The 11,967-nt window shown below is 38.8% G+C and overlaps 1 long non-coding RNA gene across 1 annotated transcript; it reads left to right on the plus strand.

Moving 5' to 3' along the window:
• The first annotated feature begins 1,168 nt into the window (after positions 1-1,168).
• On the plus strand, positions 1,169-11,425 carry LOC115420228 (uncharacterized). The gene is made up of 3 exons (XR_003935521.1): positions 1,169-1,356; positions 10,520-10,525; positions 11,414-11,425. It is a non-coding gene; the product is annotated as an uncharacterized LOC115420228 (long non-coding RNA).
• The last annotated feature ends 542 nt before the right edge of the window (positions 11,426-11,967 follow it).

Here is an 11,967-nt window from a genome sequence, read left to right on the forward strand (position 1 = left end):
ACTAACCCTCCGGTATCCTGCCCACAGAGGTCCTTCCTAACCACCAAAAGCACGTAATCTGCACAGTACCGTAAGAATGTCAAAATGTTTTTAATACAGTTTGTTTTTAATTGTTTTATACTTTTTTGTATTTCAACTTGAGCCAAAAACAAAAATATCACATACTCAATAATTGTCATATTTTCCACAAAGAAACTAAATGTGTTAGCATTTGCATCTTTGATTGTCCGTAGATGTATCCTCCATCTTTGGAAGTCGCCTAAACCTCCAGCAGAACACACATAGATAACAGATGTAATGTCTTTCTTGAAACTGGAAAAGACCAAATTTTCTCTCAGAGGATCAATCGGGATTACATGGAAGCCCTTCCTCTCCTACTTTGATAAAAACATCTATAGAAAACAAAACAGAATAGAATAGCTATAACACTCATAGTTAAGTGAATGTGGACCAATGTGGGTGGGGGGTTGGGGAGGTACTACTTTGCTCTCTTTTTTTTTTTTTTTTTTTTTTTTTTTTTTTTGTAGTTTAAGTTATTTGTTTGTTTTTTTTGGAAAACTGGAAAATTGGACATTCTTATACCTGTGCTGAGAGGATAGGTATACTGAAAATATGTTCTAATAAAAAGATTATTTAAAAAAAATAAAAATAATAATAATAATAGTCATATTTTTTAGCTGTTTCAATGCCATGTTTGTAATGTAAACAACCCATATTATTGATGCAAAAAACACAAAAAGCTTTTTTTTTCTCCAATATACTATATAACATTTGATGCCAGGAACAACAAACCCCAACCCCTTGCACGTATTTCTCACATTATAAGTAAATGGGAAGATTTTTTTTAAAAATCATAAAAAATTTTAACTTTGACCTACCTTTCTCAAAATGTAATGACATCTGTTCTGAGTCACTGGCAATCTATCAACCCAATTTGGTATGAATTCCACCTTTAGTTTTGCTGCTAAAGTGTTAACAAACAAAGAAATAAACCAAACCAAAAACAAAACCCCGTGCTTCCCCTTTGGGGTCAGGGTAAAAAACACTTTTTTTTTAATTTTTGCAGCCTGGCATATGATTAACAGCATCATTGGTTAATATGAATTATTATTTTTTGTACTAGATGAAATGTTAAATGCTAAAATGTGTCAATGCGCATAAGGGGTGTTAGCGTAGTAATTTTCCATTGTTTACAATGTGCTGATGTTAATGGCTGGGTCAGAACTTTAAAAATCATGCAAAAATGATCAACTTTTCAATTCTGACCTTATAAAAATTGTGAAAAATAATATGACCTTTTAAAACATGAAGTACAGAGTGTGCATAATATGCTCACCCAGATACTGTGAGGTTAATGTGGGTATTTAGTTATGGATAAAGGTTGGACATATTTATAATCAGGGTTCCTACAGGTTTCTACAAGTTAAATTTAAGACTTTAAAAGACCTTTTTAAGACTACTTAGAACAGAATTTAATGCCCATTTCACAGCCATACTGGCAAAAATTTGTGACTCCTAGAATTTAGGAAAATGTATTTATTTACTCCAACACCTTGATTCCCACTGCTCTCAGTCATTTCTCCCACAGCTGGTTCCTAATTTCAATGTAAATTGTTGAGTTGGAATGAGTGAAACTGAGTCGACTAACATTACTTTCTTTGCAGCTTGGACACTTCCCAGACACATTTAAAGGGGTCATATTTTGCTAAACCCACTTTCATTAGTTTTTGGTTCATTTATTTGTGTATTTGGACCCTTGTAGTACAAAAACTTTGAATTTGAACCCTCCAGGTGCTGCAAAGCTATCTGTATATTCATTCCAGCAAAAACTGAGTGGATTTCTACAACCCGTTTTAATTCCTGCGTAACTTGTTAAGTTTTATGACTAGTTACATCACAACATTTGCACATATAAGGTCAAGACTTCAGATGAACATTTCTCCAAGTACGACATAACTGTTTATCAGCAGCAGTGGTTGTAGTCCATACTGAAAATATGTCCAAACTTCAAGCTGATTATCTAAAATGTTCAGTTGTTGGTTGCATTAACGAACACAAGTGGCTGAACGGGACAGAGCAGCACAGCCAACAACCTGGAGGGGGTGGGGTGTGAAGTGGCTCATGTGTATTTAAAGGGCCAGCACTCAAAACCACCTTTCTGGTGTCATTACTCAGAAATAGTGTTGAAGATGGACCTGTGGAGTTGAATTAATGAAGAATTCAGACCCAAGCAGAGCATTTTCAGTTTATGTAGACCACAGGGAAATGTTTGAAAATGCATAATTCCGTTTAAAAAAGCAAAATATCACTCCTTTAAACACAATGGCAACATAACTTAAGACCTACCATTTCAAATTTAATACCTTTTACATACTTTTTAAAAGAAGCATATTTGTAAATTCAACACTTTTAAGATTTTTTAACACCCTGCGGGAACCCTGTCTAATGTATTAATTAAACTAGTTGGTGAAAACTATAGAAAAATTAAAGAATTGTGTGTCTTATACGGTGTTGTTTTCATGTAATTCATCATTGTGAATCTGCTGCTGTAGGTGTGATTTCCTTATTCTTGGCAGATTGGAAAAGTTGATAGAGTGAAAGAAATGGCTGGAAGGCATGAGTATGAGCTCTCACAGCACTTCTCTCCATTATGCCAACAACAGGCCCACTGTGATAGTAGCATCACTGCAGGACATTTCACTAGAAGAGGAAAAGTGAAATTATACAGAGTGCTGATTCCCTGTGTCCTCTAGAGGGGATGTGTGATACTGTACTGTATGTACAACACAATCTCTCACTGTCAATCTGCAGCCTGTTTTCTCAAGTTCAGCTGCCGATGTTTGTCTCCGTCCTCTTTTATCTAATGTGACGGATCCGCCTGGTGTCGTTTTTATGCAGAATGTGTGTCGTGTTTGATGATTTGATCTTGATCATACATGATTTCTTTTCATCCTTCATGCATCGATGAAAACTTGAGGCTTGATTTGCATATTTTTCTGCTCTCATGTCGTCCTAACTAAGATTTGTGTAACGTATGTTTGTCAGGGACTACATTTCCTGGGGCAAAATATTCTGTTTTTTTACCCTTTTTCCGGAAAAAACAAAATTACTAATAAGCTGTTTTATATGCATTATGGATTATGACAATGAATTATAATACCCCTATTCACATGTAGCTGTGTATGATTTAAAATGGTGTTTTTAGAAAGTTTTCCACTGGTGGCTAACATTCCACAGTGTGAAATCAGTGTTATAACTTCAAACACTGTCTTGAAAAGGTCAGTTTTCAATATGTGCGCGTATCCATAAACCTGCTGATATCGTTTAAGATGTTTAAAATTAGCAGTGTTTTTCTTTCAAACTAGAAATGTGGAATTTTGTTTGGAGCATCCTTCTCTACAGACAGATTTACAGGGTGGGGAAGCAAAATTTACAATATTTTGAAGCAGGGATTGAAAGACAGTGTATGACCAATTAGTTTATTGAAAGTCATGAGAATTTATTTGCCACAAGAAAATTTACATCATAGAAAATGTTTTTATTCTATGTGTCCTCCTTTCTCAATAACTGCCTTCACACGCTTCCTGAAACTTGCGCAAGTGTTCCTCAAATATTCGGGTGACAACTTCTCCCATACTTCTTTAATAGTATCTTCCAGACTTTCTGGTAATAGTTTTGCTCATAGTCATTCTCTTCTTTCCATTATAAACAGTCTTTATGGACACTCCAACTATTTTTGAAATCTCCTTTGGTGTGACGAGTGCATTCAGCAAATCACACACTCTTTGACGTTTGCTTTCCTGATTACTCATATGGGCAAAAGTTTCTGAAAAGGTATGGATAATAGTGTTAGGTATGATTATGACATCAATATATGTTTGGTTTCAAAACAATTGACGTAGTGCCTGCTGAGAAAAAACAACTAAATGCTCATTGTAAATTTTGCTTCCCCACCCTGTACATTGAAATTTTGTTGTGTTGCAGATAAAATTGGATGGGAAAACGTAATGATACCCATTAGGGGTGCAATGGTACATGTCATACTGTTCAGTACACCCCTAATGGTTCAGTGTGAGTATGTATCACGGTACGGCTCATTTGTCATTTTCAAATGACATTTCCGGACAACTCGCGTTTATATTAGAGCTTTGCAACACGACTGACTTACGGAATTGTACTATCATTGGTTGGAGCTGGACACGGAGCTTTCTTTCTTTTATTTTATTGAGCTGATTAAGAAACTGAACTCTGTCATTTTTCACACTCAGGCTGATAATAAACTGACAGAATTATTACTGAACCCATTCCACCACAAGTAACTTCACAACAGCTGATAGAAACATGAATCCACACCTCCACACCTGGGACGATGTTTAAGGGTCATGTAACTGACTTTTTCTCTTATTTATTTATTCACACCCTAATGCAGGGGTGTCCAATCCTGGTCCTCAAGGGCTGGTATCCTGCATGTTTTAGATGTACCCCTCTTCCAGCATATCTGATTCAAATGATAAGCCTATCGTTAAACTCTGCAGAAGCCTGATAACGACCGTCAGGTGTGATGGAAGAGGGAAATATCTAAAACATGCAGGATACCGGCCTTCAAGGACCAGGACTGGACACCCCTGCTCTAATGGAAATCTTTAATTTTGATTTTAAATTATTTTGTTTATACGTGCTCTTCACTTGCTTTTAGTCTGACTTTGTTTATTTTTTATTTGTTGTGTAACTTTTCACGTTTTTTTTTTTTGTTTTTTTTTGGGTAGAATCCACTAATACATCCATTTCCTTTCCCATTCCAGTTGGCCATGTTACTGCAATGGGTGGCATATTTATTCATTATCAGCAAAATGAGCAATCCTACTGTGAAGCTACTGGACACATACCAAAAACACAGCTGAAGATAGTTGCCAACAAACTCCTTCCTCCTGTTCTCCTACAATTTACTAATAAAAACATATTTTTTGGCCTTTTTTACAGAATGACAGTTCATATTAGTGACTGTGTTCAAGTTGTACGTCTTCCGCAGACACCAGCCGGCTTTGGGGCTGAATGCCACAGACAGATGGGAAGTATTAGGACCAGTTTATCTCTGATTTATTCCCTACGGGGCTTTTGACAATAACAAAAATATAGAACACATTTATTATCCTTGACTTTGAGACTGTTTCGCTCTTGAGTTGTCACATCATGCTGCCTGGTCGTGATCCCTTGCTGTCCGTTTTTAGCGCTTGGGTTTATCAAACGTACAACCCACAGACCAAAATCAGCCCGCCAAAGGGTCTAATCCAGCCCATGGGATGAATTTGTGAAATGCAAAAATTACACCGACGATATAAATGATCAAGGATGTTAATTATATTTTACCGTACTTTCCGGAGTATTGGCCGCACTGACTATATGCTGCACCCATGCTTCACGCTGCTGTCTCCAACGTCTCACCATCGATTCATTGATGCCAAGCTTACGTGCAGCAGCTCTATTCCCTTCTTTGACAGCCAGATCAATTGTTAGCTCGAGAAACATAAATTAGCTGCATCATTGTTTGAGCCACGGGTTCACAGCGTGTGAAAAAAGTAGTGGTTTATGGACTGGAAATTACAGTAGTTGGCCGCATACAGACCAATATAATCTCAAGTGGATCAGACTAGTAAAATACCATCATAATAACCTGTAAATAATGACAACCTCAAATTTTTTTGTTTTTTTTTTTAGTGTAGAAAAAGTAAAATTACATGCAAATGTAATAGGAGCTTTTTCAAATTGAAAGTTTTTGAACTGTTAGGGTCCCCAAATACACAAATAAATGTACCAAAGACTAATAAAAATGGGTTTAGAAAAATATGACCCCTTTAAATAACAAACTAATCACATATAGGATACCACAGAGCAGCTGCCTCATGGATTTCGGGTCAAAAATGGCTCTTAAGACTGTAAAGCTTGCCGACCCCTGGCCTAAACCCAACGAAACCACTACTGTGACGTTTTCTAGACATCTCTCAGAGCGTTTCAAACATTAGAAAATGACGCCCACCCTGCAACGTCTAAACCAGTGTCAGTAGTTGTCGAGTTGGAAATGGGAATGAGTTGCGAAAACAGAAACCCAAAAAAAAAGTTATGTAATTTTTGTTGTGATGCTTGCTATAAAAGCAGCATATGTTTTCAGAAAGTACATTACATTTTTAATGTTCTATCACACCTTACCTTGGCAAAATAAATAAGAATATACAAAAGAATCTAGATTTGAGGGCTTCTGTGCTGCTGTTAAGTTCACTGAACAATGTGTCAAGAATTCTCAAGGACTCTCCCACTCGACAGGGAGAGCCGTCACACAAACCGGCCTTGCTCTTGTCTCCGTACATACCTCGAACGCACCTTTGCGTGGGCAATGAGCCAAAGCTGTGACTCACTCAGAATAGTCCTCTGGCTTCCCAGGCTGCTGTGCCACTTCATCTTGTCTGCCTCCGAGGTATCTTCAGGGGGGCGTTGGCGTCAGCATGGCTAATTGAGCGGAGGATGTATAGTGCGAGGACCCTAACGGAAAACGTCCGTGGAAGAAAGTCACAAATGAGGCCTGTCCCCATGTCTCCAGGGGCCTATGAGGAGAAAGACAGAACAGGAGGTGTCAAAATGCAACACAATAAAACTCCAGTGAAGAGTTAGACTTAAATAAAGTGGTTTAAAGCACTCCCAATCCTTCTTACAAGTGGAGTCATTTTACATACGAGTTGCAGTTTTGTTTTCTAGTGGTATTCATTTAATATTTTATTATATTTTCATGTATATTTTTCATTTTTAAATGGAATTATGCATTTTAAAACATTTCTCTGTGGTCTACATAAACTGTAAATGCTCTGCTTGGGTCTGAATTCTTCATTAATTAAACTCCACAGGTCCATCTTCAACCCTATTTCTGAGTAATGACACTAGAAAGGTGCACTGGCCCATTAAATCCAAATGAGCCACTTCATGCCCCCACCTGCTCCAGGTTCTTGGCTGTGCTAATCTGTCCCATTCAGCCACTTGCGTTTGTTAATACAACCAACAACTGAACATTTTAGGTACTCGGCTCAAAGTTTGGACATATTTTCATTACCCCCCCCCCCGCGGAGGTAACTAATAATGATAGAAGTGAATGGTTGCATCAGAGTGTATCAGCAAAGCTACACTGATGCCATTTTGGACTGAAGGCTGTAGTCAAAACTACATTTGAGTTTCGGTGAGTTCTGTGACGGATATTCAAAAAGAGCCTCCTCAGGTTAGCATGCTAACTTCAGTGGATAACTCTTCCATCTCTGACATACAGGGTGTCCATAAAGTCTCTTTACAATCTTGACAAACTAGGGCTCTGCAATTAATCGATTTTAAATTGAAATCGGATTTTTAAATTAGGATGATTTTTAAAAAAGGGAAATTGTCAAATCAATTTCATCTCTTTCGTGCCTCTGGGCTACCATAGGCTCCTCCTCCTATCTGTGAGAGCGGTCTTTCACAGAAGTCCATGTAATGACCACGGACCTTAATTCTATGATGGGCCAGCAGTAGTGATACTAATGTAAGCTGTGGTCCATGCACGGATCCCCCAATTCAAATATAACTGCATGGAGATCACTCATCTTACGTTGTCCATGCACAGATCCATACCTATCGTCTTCTTCTGATCCGGGTCCAGGTTGCAGGGGCAGCAGCCTCAGCAGAGTAGCCCAGATAGCCTACTCCCCTGCCACATCCACCAGCTCCAGGGGAATCCCGAGGCATTCCCTGGCCAGCTCAGAGATATAATCCCTTCAGCATGTCCTGGGTCCGTCTCCTCCACACACGAATCCCCCAATTTAAATATCACTGCATGAGGATCACTCATCTTACGTGGTCCATGCATTCACACATGACTGATGCCTGTCACTGACTTACACTGGTATAACTTTTGTGGGGCATCATGGAATTTTCGGGGATTCCATGATACCATTACAGATTTGAGGTAGGGAGCAGTGCCTTGCATTGCAGGCTGCTCATGAAAATGGCATGCCGATTTCTGTTGTCTTTTGCAGTTTTACCCAAAAATCGAGAAAAAAAAAAAAAAAAAATCAGGATTTTATTTTTGGCCAAAGACAAATCTGTGGAAATTATTTTAAACATGAAAAGTAGATATTGATGGTTTTTTTGCCTCATTTAATACACCTCTACATGGGCACTATTAGTTGCACAAAGCACACCAGAACAGTACTGGATTTCTTGCCATATTCGCTATAGCATAGCCTCATCAATGGCATCAGTGATCTTTTGCTTTCTTCCCTTCCAATCCACCGGTCTGGAAATGTTTGATTTAGGAACCCACTGACATACAGTCCCCAATGTGGTGGTGGGCCATCTACCTGGGAAATAACGGTTGGTTGAAGGTCATCCAGTTGTGGTGACATATATTCAGTCAAAGGTCAAGGTAAACATTTGCAGTAATTGATCTCTCGATGAAGAAAAATAGACCAATAATTCGATTACACAAGATCCCACAATGTGATTAAAAACTTTAATAACCACTTAGTATATAGAACAAATCTGATTAACATATCTCATCAATTGCCTTTGTAATACATTTTTTAAATTGTAAAGAGCCTTTGTGGACACCCTGTATAATAGAGAAACTGTTGTTATACTCTGGTCTTGCAACAGTAGGAGAGTGACTATGGGCTACAACATTTCACTGGAGGCTACTCAAACACAAAAACATGTTGAATAGTCTTATAAAACACACCAAACTTTCTCCTCCTCAGGCCATTAAAACCCCAGAATTTTTAGAAACATCACCAGGTGCAGGACGCTACTGTGGCAATGACGCAATGAATACACCTCATCTTGTTCTCGAAGCTTTCTGCTCATCAAAGCGCCATTCGTGGAGGAGAGGAAGAAGCCTCTGCTGCTCCCACGCACACCTGAGCAATGATAGGCGGACAGGAAACTTAAGAGCCTCTTAAACATTTATGACAAAGTGACACTCCAGCACTCACTCTCCCTCTCTGTGGAAATTCATGTGACAATATATTCCGACGCTGATCCTTGTGCGACCTCTGCGAGCCCCGACAACACGGCAACAACCGGGATTTAATGTTTGATTGGAGATAAAAACCCAAGCAGGCTCTTTGAATAAAAGCAACCACCAAATGTCAACACTTTATGTTATGCGCACATCGAAGAGAGAAACAGCCGGTGTATTGCATATTTACTCCCTGAAATGTTCATGTTTCCTTAATTGACTTGGTTTCACAGCTTGCCTCGCAGCTCCAGCTGACACCTTCAGCCGGCTTACAACTGACAAAGGCTGCGTGCATCTCAGCGGTTGCACTTGCTCGACGCGTGACGCGAGGCCATACGTGCGGCGGCTGCTCATATACATTTCCCATGGCATGAGCGGTATGCGTGCACAAGCGCTGGTGGTCGTGCATGCTCGGAAAGAGAGCTGATTCCACCTCGGAGGCAGCTCATTCAGTCAGAAAAAGAGGCAGAAAGCAGAGCGTTGTCAGAGAAAAAGAGAAGGAGAAGGAGGAGGAGGAGGAGGAGGGAGAGGAGTAGATGAATTTGACTTGAGGCAACAGATGCCTAATTAACATATCCCGATAATTAGGATGATGTGAAAGGATGAGGATGAAGATGAAGATGTAAGGGCACAGCTGTTGTTGTCCATCTCAGGCTGCATGGAGCTGCTTGAATATTCATGTGACATTTTTATGACTTTTCAATTTCTTGCTACAAACGTCGATGGCGTTATGTTCGCCAATTACGCGACCTTGGTGCTTATGTTCATTAAAGATGAAGGGAATCTCATTAGTACAGTACGTAAGGGACCACCGACTAGCTGAGGGGCTTCTTGTGTAATGTTAAAAGTGCACGTCGCCAACAAACCGAGATGTGTTTACTGTTATCACGGGAGGATTCTTACTGTACCCTCTGTATACAGTTTGTATTTTCTACACTGTAAATGTTTGACTCTGAGAATTCCCCCTTCGGCATTTTAATATGTGCAAATGTGTGCAAATTTATACCAATGTGCCAGAGTTCAAACATTTGTAATAATGTGGTTAAATGAGATTATGCTCCAGAACAGTGACTCTGATATTTAACACACATACGTAGAGAATAATGAGCAATGAAAGGAGCTGAACACAAGCTCCAAACAGCTGTCAGCTACAAGCCGAGCGCTGCACTCTTTCCTCCGTCTTTGTCAGAAGCTTCTGCTCCAGTAACTCCATCCATGCAGATATCAGGCCTTTTTTTTTTCTTTGTGCCCTCATGATGCAGCGGCCAGCTACTTTGACTTCCGAATCAATTATTCACGTGGCTCCTCCTATAAATATCGCTCCGTTAAGAGGAGATACCCATCTGAGGGGATGTGAATGCTCAAGTCGGAAAACGCTGCTTCCTGTTGGACGGGAATGTATTTAATTTGCTGTAAGACATATAGCTTTTGGCGAAGATGCATTTAATATTAAATACATTTAAGATGAAATGTTCTGAGTTGTAACAGCAGTAATAGGTGTGCATTTAAGTATATTTTCACATTAGTTCTACTAAAAAGTCAAGAGCGCACTTCTATTAGGTGTGAAAAGAAATAAATGCATATAGGAGACCAGGTCTGAGCAATCACTGAATGTTTTGTACATGCAATTATAGTTGTTGAATGTAGCTGTCTATTAAAGTACATATACTTAAAGTGGTTCTATATAATATGCACAAATGTCTATGAAAATGGTGGAAACATAATCATGTCAGCAGGTGTATGTGTATCTTCTGGGATACCAATATGTAGTCGTCTGTGTGCAACAATAATCTGTACATATGCTTGTATTTGGGTGCTTCTATGAAACTGGGTACATTTTGGTACGTGGCACTTTACCAGCTTTTTAGACCCAATAATAAATGAGAAATTTAGACGTATTTCCCCCCAGGATGTACCTAACGATGACCTCAGATAAATGCAAAAAAAATTATACTCTTGCTCTGAGCCATCCCAAAATAAATGAATTTTTAATAAAATATTGGGGTCAAAAATAGGACCAAATTGGGACATGAAAAGCTACCTAGGTGTCAGTGCATTTGATGTTGAAAACATGGCTGTGAATGGTCTTATATAGACAATAAATGAAGACACTGTGTTAAATTTGATGATCCTAGTGGTTTTTCTAATCCAGACATGCGGGTTTTTCATGAATTGGCAGTCTCATTCCAGGTTTTGTGTGTAAGCTTTCGTGTCCACTTGCGTTACATGCAGAACCTGCCCAGTCAAACACATACGTACAAATCGTGAATGATTTTGCAACAGCAGTAATTTTTTTAAACACTCTGCCTTGCATAATTAGTTCAAGTGGTTCTATGTAGTGTTGATATTCCAAACTCTGACCAACAGGGGGAAGTCTGGTACCAGAACACACTTAAACCAAAACCACTAACAACTCAACACTATGTAACCACAGACTGTATCAGTCACTGAATAAAGTATAAAGCTTATTGTTTCCACACATCTGTATTACGGTATCAAGTTTTCCTCTTAAAACTAAAATTCAAAGACCCTTATTTTAACAGTCGCTCAAAATAACACTGTCTCTTCTAATCTTCATGTGCTGTGTCAGCTGATAGTTTACATTATAGCTCTGTTAGCTTAGTTCTGTTTTTGTTTTTTTAGACTGGTTTTACAGCCACAGTAAAACCACACATCACCCGTTTTCTGTTCGGTTAGTGTTGCCAATAGCTGAACTAAAGATCTGTTTGGAATCCAACAAAGAAGGTCAGAACTGTCACAGTTAAGACTGAACTGTGGATCAATAAACAGCAACATAGCAAAAATAAGAACATCCCATAATAACTTTATACCTTCATAAGCCTTAAAATCAATCTCACCCGTGCAGAAGAAACGTTGACATTTCAGCATCAAACCCCATTCTTTTTCATTTATAGCTCAGTCCAATGGGGAAAATAACA

The sequence above is a fragment of the Sphaeramia orbicularis genome, chromosome 5 (assembly GCF_902148855.1).
Source record: "Sphaeramia orbicularis chromosome 5, fSphaOr1.1, whole genome shotgun sequence".
In the NCBI taxonomy this organism is placed as follows: domain Eukaryota; kingdom Metazoa; phylum Chordata; class Actinopteri; order Kurtiformes; family Apogonidae; genus Sphaeramia; species Sphaeramia orbicularis.